Source organism: Struthio camelus, chromosome 1 (genome assembly GCF_040807025.1).
Source record: "Struthio camelus isolate bStrCam1 chromosome 1, bStrCam1.hap1, whole genome shotgun sequence".
NCBI lineage: Eukaryota > Metazoa > Chordata > Aves > Struthioniformes > Struthionidae > Struthio > Struthio camelus.
This window is the reverse complement of record NC_090942.1, coordinates 173,358,562-173,379,121: the sequence shown is the minus strand read 5'-3', so window position 1 is coordinate 173,379,121 and position 20,560 is coordinate 173,358,562.

Genomic DNA, 20,560 nt, shown 5'->3' with positions numbered 1-20,560 from the left:
TTGAAAATGTTGAAGATTTTTTCTCTGCTAAACCTGATGTCTTGTGCATCAGTGAAAGGTTTTTTTTTTTATTTGTGCCTTTGCAAGAGCTTTTTAATAATCTTTTCATGCATCATTTTAAGTCAGCTGACTAACATAGATATATCAGTCTAATAGATTAGCTCTTACTGCTGACTAATGTAGATACATCAGTCGAACAGATTAGCTCTTATAGGATAAACTGCTAAATCAGTCTATAGGAAAGTCAAGTTTTATAAAGACATTCTGCTTCACTTTTCTAGAGTTGCTGTTTTTGTTATTATTATTACTATTTGTAATAATAACGAGGGGTTATTTTGAGCCATGGAGAAAAGACTGCAGTGGAGGCCATACCATTCTCCTAGAATGTGAACAATGTTACTCTAGGATTTTTTGAAGGCATTGTCTTTTCTCAACATTTCTCAGAAAACTGCTGAGGAGAACTGCCCATTTATTAATGTGCCTGAAAAGCACTGTCACTTCAAAACAACATATCCATTTAATGGAAATGGGCTCTTTGGTAATACATTAGATGCTGCCAAAGCAGTGATCAGAAGAAGAAGAAAGGGAGTGAAATAGGTAATGTGAGCTGTTAGCTTTAAACTGCAATTGTGTTTTGTTAAGCTGTCTGATATAAGATGAGATCTGCCCTGCTAAATAACTTCCTTTAGCAGCTTCAGCTGTCTGAAAATGTCTTTACTTTGTTTCATGTGCCACATACTCGGAAATAAGGTGAAAGATTTCATTCTTGTTAAATTGAGTCTCTATTAAGAAAAATATGTCTAGAGGTGCTGCCACTGCAACTGGTGTTCAACCCATGTGCAAAGCCTAGACTTTTGCTTTTAACTCCTAAATCTTTCTGTCTGCAATGAGTACTCCATCTTCCAAGTTCCCTGAAAAATTAATTTGATATTTACCTTTATATTTATGATAAGATGTTCTGCGTCCAAATTCTGATTTTTCCATTGGCTTTCACTACAAGATACAACATTTCAACACTTATTTTCATCCTGACTGAGAGTGAAAACTTGAAATAAACATTTATTTCATGGAATAGAATAGAATGGAAATGAACGGAAACTTTGAGACTTATCAAGTGAAATTATTCATCTTTTCTCATTTTTGAGGCATAATTCAGTTGCCCATATATAGACATTAAATACCATCTGAGAGGTACTCCACATGCCTCCAGAGACCAACACAAAGGATTCAGGTCTCCTACAGGTCCTAAATCATATCTGCCATCCCATTCAAATATTTTGGATATGATGTCCTAGGGTATCTTAAATGACACTAGATGCCTATGTCAGTCAACCGAATCAAGTCCTTATAAGTAGATGGGTAGAAATCATCACTGGGACATACTGAAATGTGGAGACCTGATGTCATTTGGTACATATAGTGTTCAGCTACATCTTAAATTAATGTTCTACCATATAATATGTCTAGGACATGACACTGTTGATATTTGAGATAAAGCCAGAGTTAGTTTTGGAGCTGCCAGGAAAGGAAATAAAAGTTTCTTTATGGATTTCTTACTACCATTGCTTCATTGCCATATCTACTGTTTGATATGACTTGCCATAGTCTTAGTAAACCTTAATCTTGGCATGACTTCTTAACTGCTTTCTCCAAAATTTATGCAGTAGTTTGTGAAATTTCCATCTAAATTGTTTAAATGAAGAGAACACATACATAAGGTACTTCATGAAAAATTACCATTAGACAGTACTGAAGACCCAAATTAAGTCTGACCTGAAACTAAACCTTTCTTTATTATTCCATTGTAAGTTTTTTGAAGGGCTTATAGAAATATAACCGATACTTAGAAGTACCATCTCATTTCTGTTCATGTCTATGTTCTTGCATTTACTGGCAAAATACCTAATATTTGGATAACATATATAAAAATATAAACAATTATGTATAAAATCTTAAATGTGAACAAATGCAGTGAAATTTTATATGTAAAATATATATTTTGTACATACATACATACATACATACATACATATGTTTCAAGTCAGGAGTTTGAAGGAAAAGGATGCATTCTAAAAATTACCCTTTCTCCCTGACTAGTTTCCTAAAAGGAATCATCACTTTGTTTTCTTGTAGACAGGAGCAGAACCTGGTCCTTTCTGGGAAATCAAAAAGAATTAAGAAGAAGAAATAATAAAAGCTCTTTATACTCCTGAAGTTTTGTGTACCTGCCAACATAGAACCGTGAAGTAGCTAGTAGTTTAGCTAGTGTTATTACTCATTTCCCTCCATGTTAGTCACTACTCTAATGATTGGGAGGGTACCACTATAAACATATTGAAAGCAAAGACACTGAAAGTAAAGTTCACATGGTGTAGTTAAAGACTGACCATGATACCAGGAGTTATAACCTTCACATGAAATACTGTAGAAGCAATCCCAGCTCACAGACCCTTTGCATGACAGTAGATTTATATTTTATTCAATGTCATATTTATTCAAGCAAATTGTGAGGGTAGAAAAGTATATACATATTAGGGTGATAATGTTGTCTCTCACTACACTAAAAAAGCTTTTCCCATGCTCAATTTCCTGAATAGGTAGAGTGTGATTCTGGAAATCTGATATATATGTATAACTTACTTTGATTTCAGTGGATGCCTTCACTGTATAATTATAACCATGTCCTTAAAATTGTGCAAAGAAGTATGTATGACAATTTTTTATATTCAATGTCCTGTCTAAATATAACAAAAATCATAGATAAGAAAGTTTAATAGGTAAGAAAATTTATTGTTTTGCAAATAAAACCTCTCAGAGATATGCCCTGGAAATCTAAAATCTGATGCTTTTGTGAATAACATCCTTTTGCCTTATTTCTTAATGACTTATGAACTTAAACATCAGACAGACTGAAATTACAATTTCTATTTTTCATCATTGTTTTAGCAGTATATGGTTATTGTGATACTCTTTGTTTTATTAGTTATCCTTCCAGAACACCTGAGCATGCTTCTCTCATATCCTATATTGTTAAAAATTGGACATATTGGTACAAGTATATGCTTTCATAGTGCAAGCTTTTTTAGAATTCAACATTTAGACACTTCAGTTCTCTTACATGGAATACTGAAGTCACTCTCTCCTTTGGGTGTTGTTTGTTGTCGCATCACCACTTTGTATATTTGTGTCTTGAAACAAATTTACTGTTACTGTATGCGCATTCTAGGGTTAAAGAAATTTCTCTTCAAAACAGTGTGGCCTAGCACAGAAACAAAATATCCCAAATATGCTGACTAAAACATTTTATCTTTTTTGAAGACTAGTACAGACCACTGTGCATTCACCTATTGTCAGCAAACTTGTTCTCAGTCCAATTGCAATAATTAATTTTGAGACTTTATTTTTATCATAGCAGTAGAGTGAGCTGACTTTCCTTTTGATAAGCAGCAATTATCTGAAAGAAAAAAGCATCTTCATAATAATGGGCCTACTTTGTTCCTGCATTTTTCTCCTGTTACTTGCAAATAATTGCATTAGCCTTGAGAGTTACAGTACTGTGAAACTGAAGTAAAACAATAGCCCTTCAGCTCATTTCATTTAGAATTCAAGAAAGCTACTTACAGGATTAAAATAACAAAATCATTCAAATTGCAATTTTGTACAGAAAATATGCAAAATATTTAGTTGTATTAGTGTTACAACTAAATTAGTGATCAAAATTAATGATCAGTTCATTTCTTCTAGAAAATGGCAAAAGGAAAGAGGGTGAGGAAAAGGTGTGAATACTGTGCTTTCCATCACACGTCCAGTCATTCTGACTTCCTGATAAATCTAGCTTATGCGTAAATAATTGATGCTTATTTTTACAGAAGATAAAATGGCTTCTATCTTCTCCAAGGTCGTATGCATAATTGAAACTGAAGCCTCTGCTTAGCCAGCTTCCTGGCAATCTCATCAGGAGCAAGAAGAAAAGACAGCTATGAACTGTAAGGAAAAAAAAAAAAAAAAAAAAAGAAAAAGTTTCTAAAGTACTATCCTAAAAAATTAATTTTCCTTTTGGGTTAAAAAATTTAAATATTTTATGCTGCATTAGCACCCATCTTCTGAATTTTTCTGGATGGTACTCTTTCTCTTGTCTCAAATGTATTTGTATTCATGTGATGATGTTAAAATCTCTCAATCTAGATTTATGCAGAATATACCAGATCTTCTGTAGGTGCATTTTTAGCCCACAGATCCTGCCATCACTAACAACTAAATTCTTCCACTTGCATTCCTGTGCCTTTTTCACTGTTTTTCAATCATGATTTATAGAGATACTATTGTTTCTTCACTGAAATCCCTATTATCTCACTTAACTCGCTTCTGCTGCGATGCCCAAATTTTTGAATCCTTAAAAATGTTAAGAGGTCAAAAAATTTACATGATTTCTCCTCAGCATATATTAGCTTCTGGTTCTGTTTTATCACTTGAAATCTTCATCTTTTTTGGATGAAACTCATCTTCTTTCATTATTTTCACAGCAGGAAATTCTGAATGAACAGGTTTGATTTTTGATTGATTCTCTCTAATCTGTCCCCAGTTGTGCCTCATATCTTCCACTCTGTGCTATACCATATACAGATAATCCTTAACACTCAACATAACCATTTTACTTCCATAACACCCTAAAGATTTTGATCCTATGTATTATTCAACAGCTTAAGAGGGCACACAGAGAAGTAACTATCAATTTCTGTCAAAACAAACTTATTTTTAGCATATTTTTATAGGATATTGCACAACAGGGAGGTTAGCAGGGTCCTTGAAATCAGTAGCCAGCTACTTATGGTGATGATTTACCTCAGAAAGTTTCACTTCAAGCTGGCTAAAGACTAGGGCTATTGAAAAAAAATTGAAATAAGAAATAAGTCAGAAAGTATCTTTCCCCCCCCCCCCCCAAACCTTCCCAAATCATTTATGAAATAGATTATTAGTTTTATAAATAACTTTAAAATGAATGGTACTGGCAAAGTCTTAGATGGCTGGTGCAGCCATAGATGTAGCCTTGAATGGCCCCACAGTTCTAGCCACAACTGTCAAGGAGGCTTCACGTCAACCTGCAAGAGTAAGGGTTCAGTATGCACTGGATTTTCTCTCTCCCTTGCTCCCCAGAGCTGAGCTCAATGTCAGTTTTATGCTGGAAAAATCTTGTGATATCTCATTGGACAAAGATTTTTGAGTCTCTGATCTGTAACCTGATGATACTGGGTAGCTGGAGATGAGAGAAGTGCTGTACATTTGTTTACACACCACCAGAGCTCCAGGACTTCATAGTCGAACTATGTATGGTTTAACTGCACATTTTGCTATGACCTGAAATTATAATTATAATCCATAGAGACGCTTACCTGAATATCTGACATCTTAGCCTGTTACCCAACTGTTTTTCATTTTTGCCAGTTGTATCACTTCTAACCTTCAGTTAATGAAACAATAGACTGCAATGCCTTTTCCTTATCACCCACAGATTCGCAACTTTGAGATGATGTCACATACGGTATGTGGCATGTGGGTAAAAAATCCTCCACAAACACATCAAATTTTTAATATTGTATAAATAACCTGATTTAGTCTTCCTGCTTGCCACCTTGATCAGTGCTTCAAAGTCCATTGCTTGCCTGATAATAGCTATTTCTGTCTCCCTGCTTTACGCCTGCTTGGTGTGGACTCTGAGTTTGCAGTGAACTGCAGAGGACTCGTTACCACTTTTAAGCATTGTTTCTTGCTTGCTGAGCTTTCCTTCACTACAGTATTCTTTCCATGGTAGTGTTTTCATGTATTACAGTTAGGGCTACAAAGGGAGTATTGGGATGCACTCCTGCAAGACCTAAAAGTGAACTATCTGTGCTCTGGGAATGTACTTCATCTTGAAGCGGGTGCTTCTGCACAAAATGAGAGAGGCTTAGATTCCTAGATGAGGATCTATCACAGTCAGGATGACAAATGCTGTGACACCCAAACTCCAAAAAACAAAACACTGAACAGATGCTCATGTCAGAGAATATGTACCTGCCAGGGACTAGGATATCAAAGTTAAAACTCTAAACAGACAGTCCCAAGAGGATAGAATTTGAATGTACTGCAACAGGCAGAAACATACCAAAATTTGCAGTACTAGCAGGATCATAAATTATTTTAAGTTGTTTCACTTAGATTTTTAAAAGATTTAAATGTAGGTGTCATTTTTAGATTATATGCTCATTGTATGCATGTTTATGGACTACATGCTTTCTATTTCAAATCTGCATATAAGATTTCCAAAAGTTAAATTTGACTTTAGAGAATTGTTGTAAGACTCACTTTTAATAAGCAGTGGAACTAAAACACTTTAATAACAGTATGGAGTGAAAATAATCTTACATACTTAAAAATACAATGTTTCTATTCCAGAGGCTTGATCTGGAGGACCTTGAGTAAGAAATGAGTGTTTGTGTTTATTTTTTACTTTACTTTATTGTTTTTTTGTAGCAAACTCACCTTGAATTAAGGTTTTCTTCGGTAGTGAATAAAAAAATAAATTTTACTTTGAAATCCGTGGTCCAAATTCCATAAAACTCCTGTCAACAGTTTTGAAGAAATATAAGGTCTTTTATTTATTTTTCCTCAGTAGAAAACCACACCATTTCCTCTAGTGACAGTTTTTAAGACCATGCACATGAAAAACAAAAAATCATTACAGTTGAGAACGCAACAGTAAGTAAATCAAATAATATGTAAGTTAAAAAGATATATTTAAGTTAGAATTTCTAGAAAACGAGTTATCATTATGATTCCATAAGTCACCTTTATCTGTAAAAATACGGTAAGGTAATAAGCTTAGATTAGTTTAGTTTCTGGAGACAGGTAAAGAAAACACTCTTTAAAATGTCTCTAGATGTATATAAATAGCTAAGTTATGCAGCTGTTGAACAAACCATAGAATTACTATGACATCTTTTCTGAGTTGAATTTGGTAGGTGGCTCATACACTCTTGTCGAAACAGTGAAGGTCATTTGGGGACCGGAATTCACATCCCAAAGTAAATAGCTTTACCACACAGGAGCTGGGCAATGGCAAAATTCAGCAGTACAGAAGACAGAGCAAGCTCATGTCATCCGTGTGATGTCTGTATTTGCTGTTGCCTTCCACAGAAGCACTTTATAAGCAAAGTCATTTATATTATATTGTCAAATAGAATTAAACATCTTTACCTTTACTTGTAAAGATATGCAGAATGTCCACAGAAGATAGAAGCACCCTTCATGAGAAGTGCCTTGCTACCTTCTTCATGCAGCTAGTGGAAAGTCCAAGGTCGGCGAGGAATCCATTGTTGCCCTTGTACCACTTCCCTCGCGCACCAACCGGGAACCCCAGGAACTCAACCTCACCAGCTTTTTTCATTGCTTTCACTTTTTCTTCTAGACGCTGGTATTTCTGAACCGTCTCAGCCACTGTGTCACCTAAGGATGACAAACCACTTTCATAATGAACTGTAACATCCACTACCTTCACCCAAGACCCCTTCACTACAGCCAAATCTGACTTGAAGAGTTAGTTGTTGTTACCCCTGAGGCAGGGCTCTATATATACTTCCCATCCCAGTCTTTTTGCCTCTTCCACCAGCATGCCGCACAAGATGTTACGTCTCTTGATCCAGGCATCTTGGACTGCAAGGCGATAACCAATAATATGCGAACAAGTTTCCCATTCTGCAGGACAATGCCTGCACCTCTTCAGAGCCCCTTCTCTCAGTCCTCGCGCCAAATATTGCCTAGTGGGATAGACATTGGCACGTACCTGTATTGCTGTTAATAGTGTCCTGTGGGGAGTGCTCCAGTAGTGTGCCAACCAATCATTACTGATGGTATTATTTTCAAAGTTCTTAATACTGCGACCTTGCAATGTCAAACTGGCAATGTATAAATAGCTATCTTATGCAGCTAAGATACAGCATCTTATTTTTAACATTTTTAACATTTTTGAAAATAATTGCTATATTTGCAAATAAAAATGTCGTGAACAAAGATCACTTGAATAGGAATAACTTTCCTGGAGTTAACTAATTATTGATTCTCTCCCCAAATTTGGAAAATTCTTGCTCATATGTATGAGAATATTTTATTCTGAAATTTGTTTAAATATGTCAGAATTGTGAATACTACAATTTGAATTTTACAAGTCATTTACCTCATTTAGAAGCACCAAGTAAACACTTGTAATAATAAACAGTCACCAGGATCCTGAAAACCCAGCTTCTCCGTTTAATAGAGAAAGAATTTATAAGTAGGCTAAAAAGACTGATTAATTTAAATAGTTGAAATTCATTCATTTAAACATTAAGTAGGGCTCATAGACAATTTTCAGGGAAAAATATTATGTAAATATGTGAGTATCAATAATTTTCTTGTTTTTTGTTTGTTTTGTGGTGTTTTAACAATTATCTGCTTCTGCCAAATACTTCAATGCTGAAATTTTGCAACTGTTTATTAAAGTCCTCCACAAACGACTCACTTTGTATACCAATACCAGGAGGAGAGTAACAGTTTCCTAGCATCTCCACAAGCTGGCAGGGAAGTTTTGGAGTGGAGGGTTGTTTGTTCATTTGTGTGTGTGGTTTAGCAGATAAGAGAGAATGACAAAAAAATAGGGAGACACTGTGGGTTCTTTTTCATATTGCATTTTGGAATTAAAAGCACCTAAAGATATTAATCAGAAGGTTTAATGAAAGTTGATAAAAGCAGTAGAAACAAATGTGTGCCTGCATTTGTATGTGTATATAAACACATTCCTATATTTAAAAATGCGTATCTATGTACACACACATGCATTCACACATATAGATAAAAATTCTTAGACTGAGTACACTTGCTAATTTATTGCCTAAGCTTACTTGACAGGATTCAATCAATTTACAAGAATTATCATTAAATTTAATCACAATGAAAGTAAAAATGCCACAGATGTAACAAAGAGTCTCATGTAACAGTACAAATAAGAAGGAATTAGTGGTCTTCATGTGACCTTTTATGGGGTTTATATCAAGACAGGTAGGAATATAAAGTTCATTTGTGTACCTATTTTTAGGCACAATACATTCCTTTTAAGAGAAAATTCAGTGTTTGCAAGAGAACTACAAAGCTTCAGAAACACTGATACAGGTTCTGCAATGAGAGGAAGCATGATTGTCACGTGCAATAGGGGAAGGATATTTTCCTAATGTTTTCATCATTTTTTTTTCCATTTTCTTGTAAATGAGAGAAAATAAATTTATTCTGAACAATAACGTCCTCATGATTTCTCAGCACTCTCAGGGCCCTTACAATTCTGGTAAAGTTATTTTGTTCTGTATGCTTTTGTTTTGAAGTACACCAAAACTTTTTAGAACATGTTTAATTCCACCTGACTTTTAAATGCTATCTAAAACTTTCAATTTCTTCTTTCTCTGCCACTCAGGAGACTTCATTTCACAATATGCTCAGATAGATGAACTTTAGCCCAAAGGCTCCAGCTTCCCTAGAATCTTGTTACACTCATTTGCAAGAGACAGGTAACTCCAGAAGGTAATTCAGAACAAGAGCCTAGCTTTGTGTTTCTGAATTATCCTCTCAAAGAGCCTATTTCGGAAGACTATGGGAAGAATCCAGTGAAATCAGCTTCTTCAAGATAAAATTAACTTCTATGAATCAGTCTTTTATCTGCTCTCCTGGCTTCACCTGTGGTTTTGTCTTCTCAGGGTTCCTTTTTCCTCTGAGTTCTCTTCTGTTCCAGGTCAGGCTGAATTCCACCTATCTTTTAAATGTCATTCAAAACTTTCAGCATCCTCCTTCTCTGACACTCATAAAACTTTAAAGCAGGGAAAGCCAAAATAGTACTTCAAATAGCCCTCCACTTTCTGTCTCTGCCTGCAGAGACTTGAGAGAACTGATGTTGCTTCCTGCTCCTCTGATCTTTGATGACCAGAAGAGCAAACACAGTGAATATCTTTTTTAGGGGGGAGAGTAGTTGTTTTTTAAAGAAGGAGGGGCGGTAGCTGTTTTTCAAAGAATCAATTATTTCCTTGGGAATGTAGAAGGTCAATTTTTGTCAGTCTGATTTTTACTAATAGGGTGAGGAATAGTGGATTTCTAGCCTATTCAGATTAAATCATTTTCTTAGCAGGTAACTTGGTTTGTATCTCCGTTGTTTCTGAGTTTCCTGAATTTTTAACCTAAGCTGATGTCCTCTGGGGGTTTTCTACAGAGCCCCTGATCCTATTCATTCACCTTACTTTTTCACTTGCCTACTTTCAAAAGAGCATCATAGAAAAGTACTCTGTGTTTAAGTAGAGAGAGAAAGGAGGAACTGAAAATACCTGAATACTGTCAGGTTACTTTGGATATTTTGTTAACTTTGAGCTTATATTCCACCAAGAGCAGGTCGCTGACCACTAGGCCAGCTTATACAATGTGTGCTGGTTATTGCACTGATCCACGGTAGCCCCTATTTGAGCAAGCTGGCTATGTCCCTAGCACTTGGTCCTGAGCCTCTTTGAGTCATTTGCAGCTCCAAAAGGACATTTATTTTTCCATTTCATAGTGAAATTATAGAACTGGGTCACCAAGGCGGTGACCAGGAGAGTACTGTTTCTCTAACTTGAAGATAACAGTATGTGGTACAAGGTGGGAGAGCATATTGGTGAGTTTGAGGGTTCAAAGTCTGCTAAAAGTATCTACTGCAGTTGAATAGGTTGGAGAGGACTAAATCCCAGCCAAGGTTTATCCGTATTCCCTAATGGGAGCTGCCCTGCAGTGAACTATTCACAGGAACAAAATGTATTAATTGACTTTGTAAGAGTAAATGAGCATTTATGCAGGCTACCAAGGCCCAAAAGTAAACTAACTGAGGACCTAAGTTTTTTGGTGATGTGAAATACTGCCAGAAATTCTCTCTTTAGAAAGAGAAAAAATAAACATAGGCATACAATGAGAAAACTGAAAAGTACAAGTAGAGCAAGACAACTTATTCTAGATTTCTGAAGGGTTTTGAAAATAATGGAGATAATAATACTAACTATTAGGTACTGAGAGTACCCCTGCAAGTACTTTTTTTTAATTCTCTTGAATTAAGCTCTCTCTAGACTGAAATCTACTTTTTTTTTTTTTTTTTTTTTTTTTTAAAGAGATGTTAGTTGACAGTCTGGCTTTCTCAAATGCTCCTAGCTACAGAAATAAGCTTAGTCAATCTTAGCTATAAATCTCTCAATTATCAGTGTTTGCTAAAGGAAATTTTACAAACATTTGTGAATGAGAGAACTATAGACCAATGCTTAGCTCTAACCCCAAAGGAGTTTCTAAGAGAATTGCATTTTGAGACTTTAGAAACATATGTTCTTCAGCCTGTTCTTTTAGATTCTTGTTAATTTTTAAATACTTACAATTCATATTTATACTTCTATGTCTTAAAAATTTAGACTGTAAATAAATATTTTACTTCATAATATAAATACAATAACTGAATTTTACTATATACTTTGAACTCAGCTCTGCATGACTATAGTCAATAGGAGTCTTTTATTTTGATCTAAAAGGGTCACTCAGTAACTGTAATTATTTTTATTAATTTATTTTAGATCAATACTCTTTCCAGTAACTAATATTTCCTTTTCATTGAAACTGAATCAATTCCTGTTTTAAATATTATAAAGTTCAGTTTGATTTATTAAAAGACAAGTAAAAAAAAAAAACAAAAAAAAAAACAGGAATTGCTATATGAAGTCTAACTAATTTTCTTAGGACGCTACTTCCCTTCAGAATTCCTAAACCTGCAGAGGTCTAGAGCATCCAGCCATCCAGTTTCACTCTGTTTTCCTGAAAATTACTTGCATTCTACTTTTACCTTTGTTTCATACTATTTTATGATAGGTATCAACTTTATACCTTCAGACTGTGAGCTGAAAAGATTTCACATACATACAAAATCACTTACGTAAAATGAAAAAAAAAAAAAAAAGGAATTTCTGCTCCTTCTTCTTCATATTGCAGAATCAAAGAATCACTGAGTAGTTGAGGTTGGAAGGGACCTCGGGAGATCATCTAGTCCAATCTCCCTCCTCAAGCAGGGTCACCTACAGCATATTACCCTGAGTCCAGGCGACTTTGGAATATCTCCAGGGAAGGAGACACCACAACCTCTCTGGGCGACCTGGTCCAGTGCTCAGTCACCCTCACAGCAAAGAAGCAAAGAAGTTTTTCCTTGTACCTAATCACACACAATTGTGAAACTGCATAAGCACACACAAATGTATTTAAATCACAGTGAATAAAATGATGTGTATGAAAGACTTCCAACAGTAAAATGACATAGCGCAGACCCAATGTTTGCTGTATACAGTGCTGCCACCTTTTGGTTGTATTCCACGGTGCCGCAGATGAATGGTAGCACCCCTGTGCAAATACCATCATTTGGTCTTAAAAATCTCATTTTATTCAAGATTTAAATAAGCCAGATGAAATGTAAGATTTCAGGAGTGATCTGTGTGTTCAGTTTACTGGAAGCCTTTTGGGACTTCTTCAGCAAGAAGTTCCAGTTTATCTGAATGTTCCTTGTGCTATTTGCCATTAGCATTAGCCGTTAATTTTCAAAGTTAGCCAAAGGCTGTGTGCAGGGCCAGAGTCGACATAACTTAAGTTTTGAATTGCCATACATATGACTTTTTTTAAGTAAAAGTGGTGATGCCAGCTGATGGGTTGTCTTTCCCTGCCTCTCCATTTGAACAGCTAGACCTGGTGGGTGGGGTCTCTCATGAGTCTGCCTTGAGCTGGGCTTTGCCCCCGCAGATCCCTCAGGACTCCGGCATCATTGCACATCTCTTCTTTCAGATCATTGCTTGAGGGATAGGTTTAGAACTAACCACAGCCTTGGCTATCTTTATATTTAAGCCTGTCTCTTACAGCTGGGGACCCATTATCTTTAAAGTTGTGTGCAGGTAAAAATATTCACCCAAAAGAAAGCTCACTGAAGGAAGTATAAGTGTAACTGAAAAACTTATAATAAGTGAAAACTGTGGATTTTAGTGTTACATATCTGTGATAGTGCAGTTCTAAAATAAGGCCAACATCTGTAGTGTCATATAAAATCTTAGTAGTTACTGAAAATAGGTAGTTCATGTATATCTAAATGTAGGTGCCTGTGTGTGAGCTGCATATCTAAGCTACAATTATAGGCAGTGGAAACCTTGAGCTTGACTCGATTGCCAAAAGGTTGTCCCCAACAGTGACATCTATTGCACATTCAGACGCTCTAGGTGTCAAAGCTTTTTGTGTGGACTTGGCATGCATGACACAGGATTTTGGAGAGACTAACGCTTTCTGTAATGATAGATGAAGGCCAAAGGATATATGCCGGTCATCTCAAACATCCCTGGGCACCTAACTTCAGAATTGCGTCCTCAGGCATTATAGTTAATGTAAATGACTAAATGTACGTGTCTACGTCTAAATCAGATTATAGCTCGTAATTCCTGTTGAATTTTACATCTCTTCTTGTCACTAATTTCTATTCATATACCTGGATCCAAGTGTTGTATCCAAAATGCTCTTTTGGGTAAAAAGGAACACATTTTATATTTGACACTAAGAACTACTGTTAGCCTCGTACAATCTTAACAGCCAAATCAAAATAAAGCAAACAGTTGTTAATCCAATTGCAATCGTACCAAGACCCATCACTCAGATTAATTCAATGAAGCCTGAATAACACATTTCAAAATTTTATAGAGAAAATCCTTTTTAGTATCTTTCTTTGGTGTTACACTCATTCAATGTCTCTTTGTATCCTAAGGTGAAAAAATCCCAAGATCAGGCAAAATGGGGGTGGTGGAGTGGATTACACTGGGACACTGGCACCCCACAGTCACTTCCCAGAGGAGGGTGATAATCACCATGGGTCCCAGCTCCCTCAGTCTGTGTGGTTTCAAATCAAGAGACAAATTCTGTGCCACCACAACATAACATGGAAAAAAGGCTTGAAAAAGCAGAAGTAACAGATAAATAGCACTGGAAACTGCTATTTTTAGATTAGAAATTCATTATAGTCAATGTGAGATGAGACATGTGACAGGGCTATTATCACACAAAGCAATGATATCACTTAGAAAACAATCGTGATTCAGGATAATATTTGTCTCTCCAGAGCAAGGAATGAATATGTGCAATATAGAGCGCTATTAATTCTTGCAGAATTCATGGAAAATAAAGCTCATTTAAATGTAAGGAATTAAATGGAATGTATATTTTAGCAAAGCATGCTAATTCAGTCAAGTAGTTTTTTTGCCTCATAAGAACTATCATGCAAAGTTTTTCATAAGCGTCATCAAGTGTACAATTTTTTTTACTAACAAAGGACTTTTCTTAAATTTTAATTTTATTTCTTCAATTATGTATCAATATTTTTCTTCTTGGTAGTTTTCCCTTATATTCAAGTCACTATGTATATCTCTGCTAAAATCCTCCAAGATTATACAGAAGGGACTGGTTAGCAATTTTTGTACAATCTTTCTACCAAAAACATTTGCTAATTACAAAAAATCAGTAAAGAATACCACTTATAATTCGACCTTTCTCATCTGAAGAAGCTTTATTTATTATGAGGTTTCCCATGCAATTTGTAGGAAGTGTTATGAACTTGATATGCTATATACTCAGAATTTTACTAACATTAAGGGGTTTTTTAGATTCTGAGATGTGATTTTAACACAAATCTTTCTTCATGACCTGCTTAGTCATAGAAGGTTTAATTCTATCTTTAATTCTACATATAATTTAAAATGTACCCTGATACGTGGTCAATAAGAAGCAATTTGACTCAAACTGTATTCCGGATTGGACGTTATTACCTAAAAGCCTTTTGAATTTCCTTCATAGCTAAAACTAGCCTCTTCCACAGATAGATTGTACTAGATTATTCTATTCCAAAATTCTGCTCAAGAGAGGAAACATAAAGTTTGTGTCAGGCTTATGCCCTTAACGACATTTAAAACAGCTTGTTGTGCTACAGCAGTAAGAGTGAAAGTCCTTAACAGAATTTAGCCCCCCAGGGGACTGTCATGCTATGATCCATTGTGCTGTCTCCCTGCCAGCTGAAGAACCAGATCTCAGCCGTGGCCGATTCTCCTACCTTGTACTCACAGAAAGCGTCCTTTGACATGGGAGGTATTCTGCTATTTTTCCTGACTATATAATCATTCTTGTTGTGCTGCCTGTGCAATAAAAGTGTCAATGAAAGATCTGTCCCATTGTGTACTTTGCTCACAAAAATGTCAATCAGCTATGAGCAAATGGATACAGAAAAATAATAAAGCACAGTGAAATAAGTCCCTGCAAAGACCTTCCTATTTTAATTGGCCATTTTATTATAAAATTCTCTGTGATCAGTTTAAACAACTATCGATTTCAAGTCTGTAGCACAGCTCCCATGGATAAATATGCAGCCCTTACAGAAATTCATTGGAGGATTATTCTAAAAATAAATAAGTAAATAGATAGATAGATAAATAAACAAACAAAATAAACTATGTGCTTGTTAATTGTCAAATTTATTTTGAACATACCTTTTTTAAAATACCTGACCAAAAGAGTGATGGAAGGCAGGGCTATTCTCTTTTGTTTGCATTATTTAGGCATCCCAATAGTGAAGACGTTTAACTTCTTTGTATGGCTGCAATTGTTTGGCTTAATCAGCAAATACAGTTAAAAATCTTGAATGAAAACTGATTACAACAGAAACAAGAATGGGCTTTGGTTCTTGCAGAAAAATAAGCAATATGCTTCAAGAAGATAAACTGTTGTGGATTTTTGCTTATAAAAAGGTCTGCTTTGGAGAGATTTCAAAGCTAGATTAATATGAAAGAACACCTCGGAGACTGAGAACTGCTTAACAGGGCAGCTTTTATGACCCACTGCTGACTACATATGCACAAAAATTGCACGATTGCCAGGTCACACAGCAATTCCATATAAGAGTTTGTCCATCAGCCACAAGTAGGAGTGAATACATGTAAAATTTCAGTAAGAAAAAAAAAAAAAAGATAAATTAAGATTTCAGAATTGTTCAATTATTTCACAAATTGTGCAAAATTATCCTTATTAACCACCATAAACATCTGTTATAGATTTAGTAATTTGGTAAACAGAAAGAGTTGTGATCTTTGAAATAATGTGTATAAAATATTATGGACTTAAAATATTATTCACCTTTTGTAAACCAATTCTACTAATGGAATTATCAATCAAGTACTAATGCAATTTACTAGGCATTGATATTTAATGTTATCCTTCTTATACATTACAGTTTTCTTTAATCTCTTCATATAAACCTCACATTAGTAGCTCTGAGTCATTCTAATACTGTAAAAAAACTGTATTTTGGAGAGAAGAATTTGTTTTTCTTTTGTTTTAACCTGTCATTTTATTAGGAAGGTACAAGGAATAGTTGTAATGAGAGAATGGAATAATTCATGGACATTTGGAGTTTTAGGGCCAAATCAGTTTGAGAACACTTAAAGTGAACTGAGATTTGTGGTCTGAATTCGATTTCTGTCTTCCACAAAAAGCCGCAGTACAATTCAGCATGACTGACATGTTTTGTTTGGGTAAGACCTGTAATACAGAAAGAAGTATTTTGCAGAGTAAGACGGTAATTTGACAGAACATAATGGAAAAGACTCCACATAAGCTTCCAGAAGAAGTGGTTTTTTTGCCTGCTACCTTATCTGGGGACCCAAGGTTGTGCATAAAATAGCGATATTAACAATATAACTTAGCTGATAAGTTATTTATATACAAAGTCATTTTAGGATTAAATCTTCTTTTAAGAAATTCATCAGCTTTTTTTCTTTTTCTTTTTTTTTTTTTTTCCTATGAGTCAGTACTCACAAAGAATAAAAAGAAAGCAAGATGATATTAGAGACTTGATGGGAGTGCTATAAAAAAATAGTATTACTACAAGTCACTCTATTGCACAGTTGCCACTTCCCAGTCCTAATTAAATTTAAAGTAGAATCATCTCATATACCTGCTCTCCTTGTAGGCTCCTGGCTGCTGTGTTCCTGCTCAGTGTTCCACTTTCTATTTATAGGTTTGGCTGTTCTCCTTTCCCTTTCTTCCTCTCCCAGCTTAAGCTTCCCCTCCATAGGAGTAGACATCCCTGCATGCGCTCAGAGGCACATATGCACATTATTCTGTGATTTGAGCTTAGGATACTCACCCTGGGAGCAGAAGGTGCAGATCCATGTGTCAAACAGAGAGGGAAAGCTGAATCGAAGTCAAGCATTTTGGGGTGAATGTTGTAACGACTCACTTTCATGCAGAAAAAAGGATGGTGTCTCCCTCTGTTCTATATTTTTTGATTCACTGCCCTTAGTATATATTAGTCTGTATATATGTATAGTAGTTGTTCCCACAGGAGATCTAAAGAAAGACCTATTCAAACTTTGAATTAAGTCAGACTCTCTTGCTCAGGTCTGTGCAAAAGCCTGGGAGTGTGATTTGATGATCCAGTTGAGCTGATCTCCTGTTGCAGAGCACGGCCCTGATCCTCTCCCCTTACATCCCACCACACATTTCTCTTTCTGTCCCCACATCCATATTGCTACTAACTTGACTTTACTGTGTTCAGTGGATACGGTATTCAGGGAGTTAAAACTTTCACTTTTTTGTGCGATCAGATGTGCCACAGAGCCAGGGCAAGAAAGTGTGGGAGCACGTGGCTGAAAGTCTAGGAAAGGGAGACTGGCACAACCACTCTTACTGGCAGATAGACATCAGACTCCTCAAGTCATACTGTCAACCCTGAGCTACGTTTTAGGCACAGGATACTTTATGATTTCAGATGTTCCACTTTGCATAAGATAACAAAAGATTCATTGACCCGCTTAGTAGTTTCCGTGTTTGCTTGGCCTTAAAGGAGGAAGGAAGTCCTGTGTTTTGGCCCCTGCTTCCAGGGCTGTGTAAATTTTTACTACTTAAATTTTTATGGCCACTTGAGCTGATAGTGGGATGAAGATTTTTTTTCTTTTTCTCTACAAATTTTATACTGACATTTGTTTCTCAGTGAGATAATTGGAGTTTTTCCGCAAAAGCTTAAAATACACTTTGGCCCAGCATACTCACCAGAGTTGTTGTTGTTTTTTTCTCTGTTTTCTCTGTTCTGCTACTTATAAAGCCCTACTTTAATTTGGCAGTTTTAAAGAAATAAGAGATAATTATGGGAATAACGGTGAAACATTATTTCTTTGCTGTCTGGACATAAACCTGGGTAATGTGCTCTAGGTGACCCTGCTTGAGTAGAGGAGTTGGATTAGATGATCTCCAGAGATCCTTTCCAACCTCAGCCATTCTATGATTCTGTGATTCTTTAGAATATGTAACAGCAATATAGTAACAAAGTAATTTAAAAAAATAAACAAAAAGCTCTATAATTCAAAGATATATACAATACTGCTGTTAATTTCTGCAGTGGACAGTTCAGGAATTAAATTCTCAGTTATTAATCAATATTTTCAAGAACTAGCTTAGAAAAAACAAGGGAATGCCTCTTTAGCTCCCCTTGGGATTGCTTCTGCATTGATAATATTTGCTGCAGACTCGCACATTTGGTCTATCAGACGTTCACTCCAGATTGAGCCATAAGACTGTACATAGGTACTACCTGCTGATGTCCCTGTACCCACTGTCTGGACCTATGATCAGATTAATCAATGCAAATAAATGATTCAGAGGGAATTAGTAAATTCAGAGAAGCTATTAGGAATTATTTCTGCGGATTTTACATATGTATGAGGTTTTATTAGCAAGATTTTTGACAGACAAGTACAGTTTCCCACCTTCAAAAAAGTGATATTCTTATTTAAAGTGTTTTTCAGAAAAATTTTATAAGAAATTGGTAGCAGAAAGCTCCTATCCTTGCTGTAAACTCTTTTGAATTCACTGACATTTCCAGAATGGACATATCCCAGTCAACATAATTTCGGTCCAACACTGTTTGAACCCATTTAGAAATGTAATACTGCTCTTTTCTAATCAGATTATTCTATTAAACTCCCAATTCCTATAAAATTAGATAAAGGTACAAAGATAAATACCATATAGCCAATATATATTTATTGCTGCAGTTTGAAAGCCAAAATTATGTGCAGGGTAGCAACATCCTCTTACGGAACATAATAGACTTTAAGAAATCTAGTTCTACGAGGAAAAAAAAAAAACTCAAAAAACACAGTGACACTGTGCTGAGTAGATTTTAGAAAATATTGGATTTTTTTAAGAATTTACTATCATTTTATACAAAAAATAAGCCTTTTTAAGTAGGATTAGCAAATGTGTACCATTTATACAATTGCTTCTTTCCTAGTAGCCAGTTAAGTCAGTGAATTTTGGACATCAAAGTAAGGATTTATCTAACTTTAGATATTTAAACTGCATATATCTATATCTGAACTAGTAACTCAAACATCCTTTTTATTATGGATAGAAGAAGCAGCATTATTTGGTTGTGACTCATCTGACCTATTTTAGATGTGTATGTATTTATGATGTGTAGCATACCCTAGAAGACCTCTGCTCAGCTACCCCAAAATATATGTCTAGCACAATCTGAGATGCTCCAGGTTGTCCAAGGCATCCAAATGAGAATAGCAGGTTGCACACAGGACCTAAAGGAGACCTGTGCTCTTCTTGAATGGCAGCTAGGATACCTGAGTGCATCAAGGATGTATATTAGAGTATACACATGCTAGAGATCTCTGAAATCCTTACTCTTTTGTGCATGGCTGGACATCTAACTGAACCAGATGTTGACATCTGAGCAGGAGAAAATCTCCAAGATAATTTGATTGTGACTGATTATTTGTTTCAAAATCTAATAAAAATAATGACATACCTAAAGCTTAGAAAACAAAAGCTAAAGCTCTGTAACAGTTCCTACAGACTACTTTAGCAGTGGCATAAGTTCAAACAGTATTCACAAATGTTCTTCAAGCACCATGTACAAGGTAATCCATCCCACTGCTCAAGTCTTGATGTAAATCAACTATCTTCCTTTTGATACATTCAGTGAATATTGTTTTTTTTTAAACATCCTTTCTCCTCACATCTCCTCCCCTGTCTCAGTCTTATTCATGTTCTTTCCATGATGACTGCTGTGAGAATCTTCTCTGAGGCAGTTAACACCATTAATAATTTCCATACCTATCCGTTTATAGAGCAGGAATTTCTTTTTAATTGGAAGAACAGAGGCAGGTATGTTTTTACTACAAAGAAATGTACTAAAAGGAAAATGAAAAACAGTGATTTTCATTTTGAAGGTAAGAGGAATAAATTATGGATATACTGGGAGAGCTATGCCAACCCCTCATTGTGTAACTTATGCACACAACTTACAGTAAAAATGTACAGGCTTTGAAACTGTAAACAGACTCTGAGGACAGTCACAGAAATCACAATCAGTCAGAATTAACAAAATCTATGATGAGCTAGTGTTAATCATCCTCATCTGTTCTGCCTA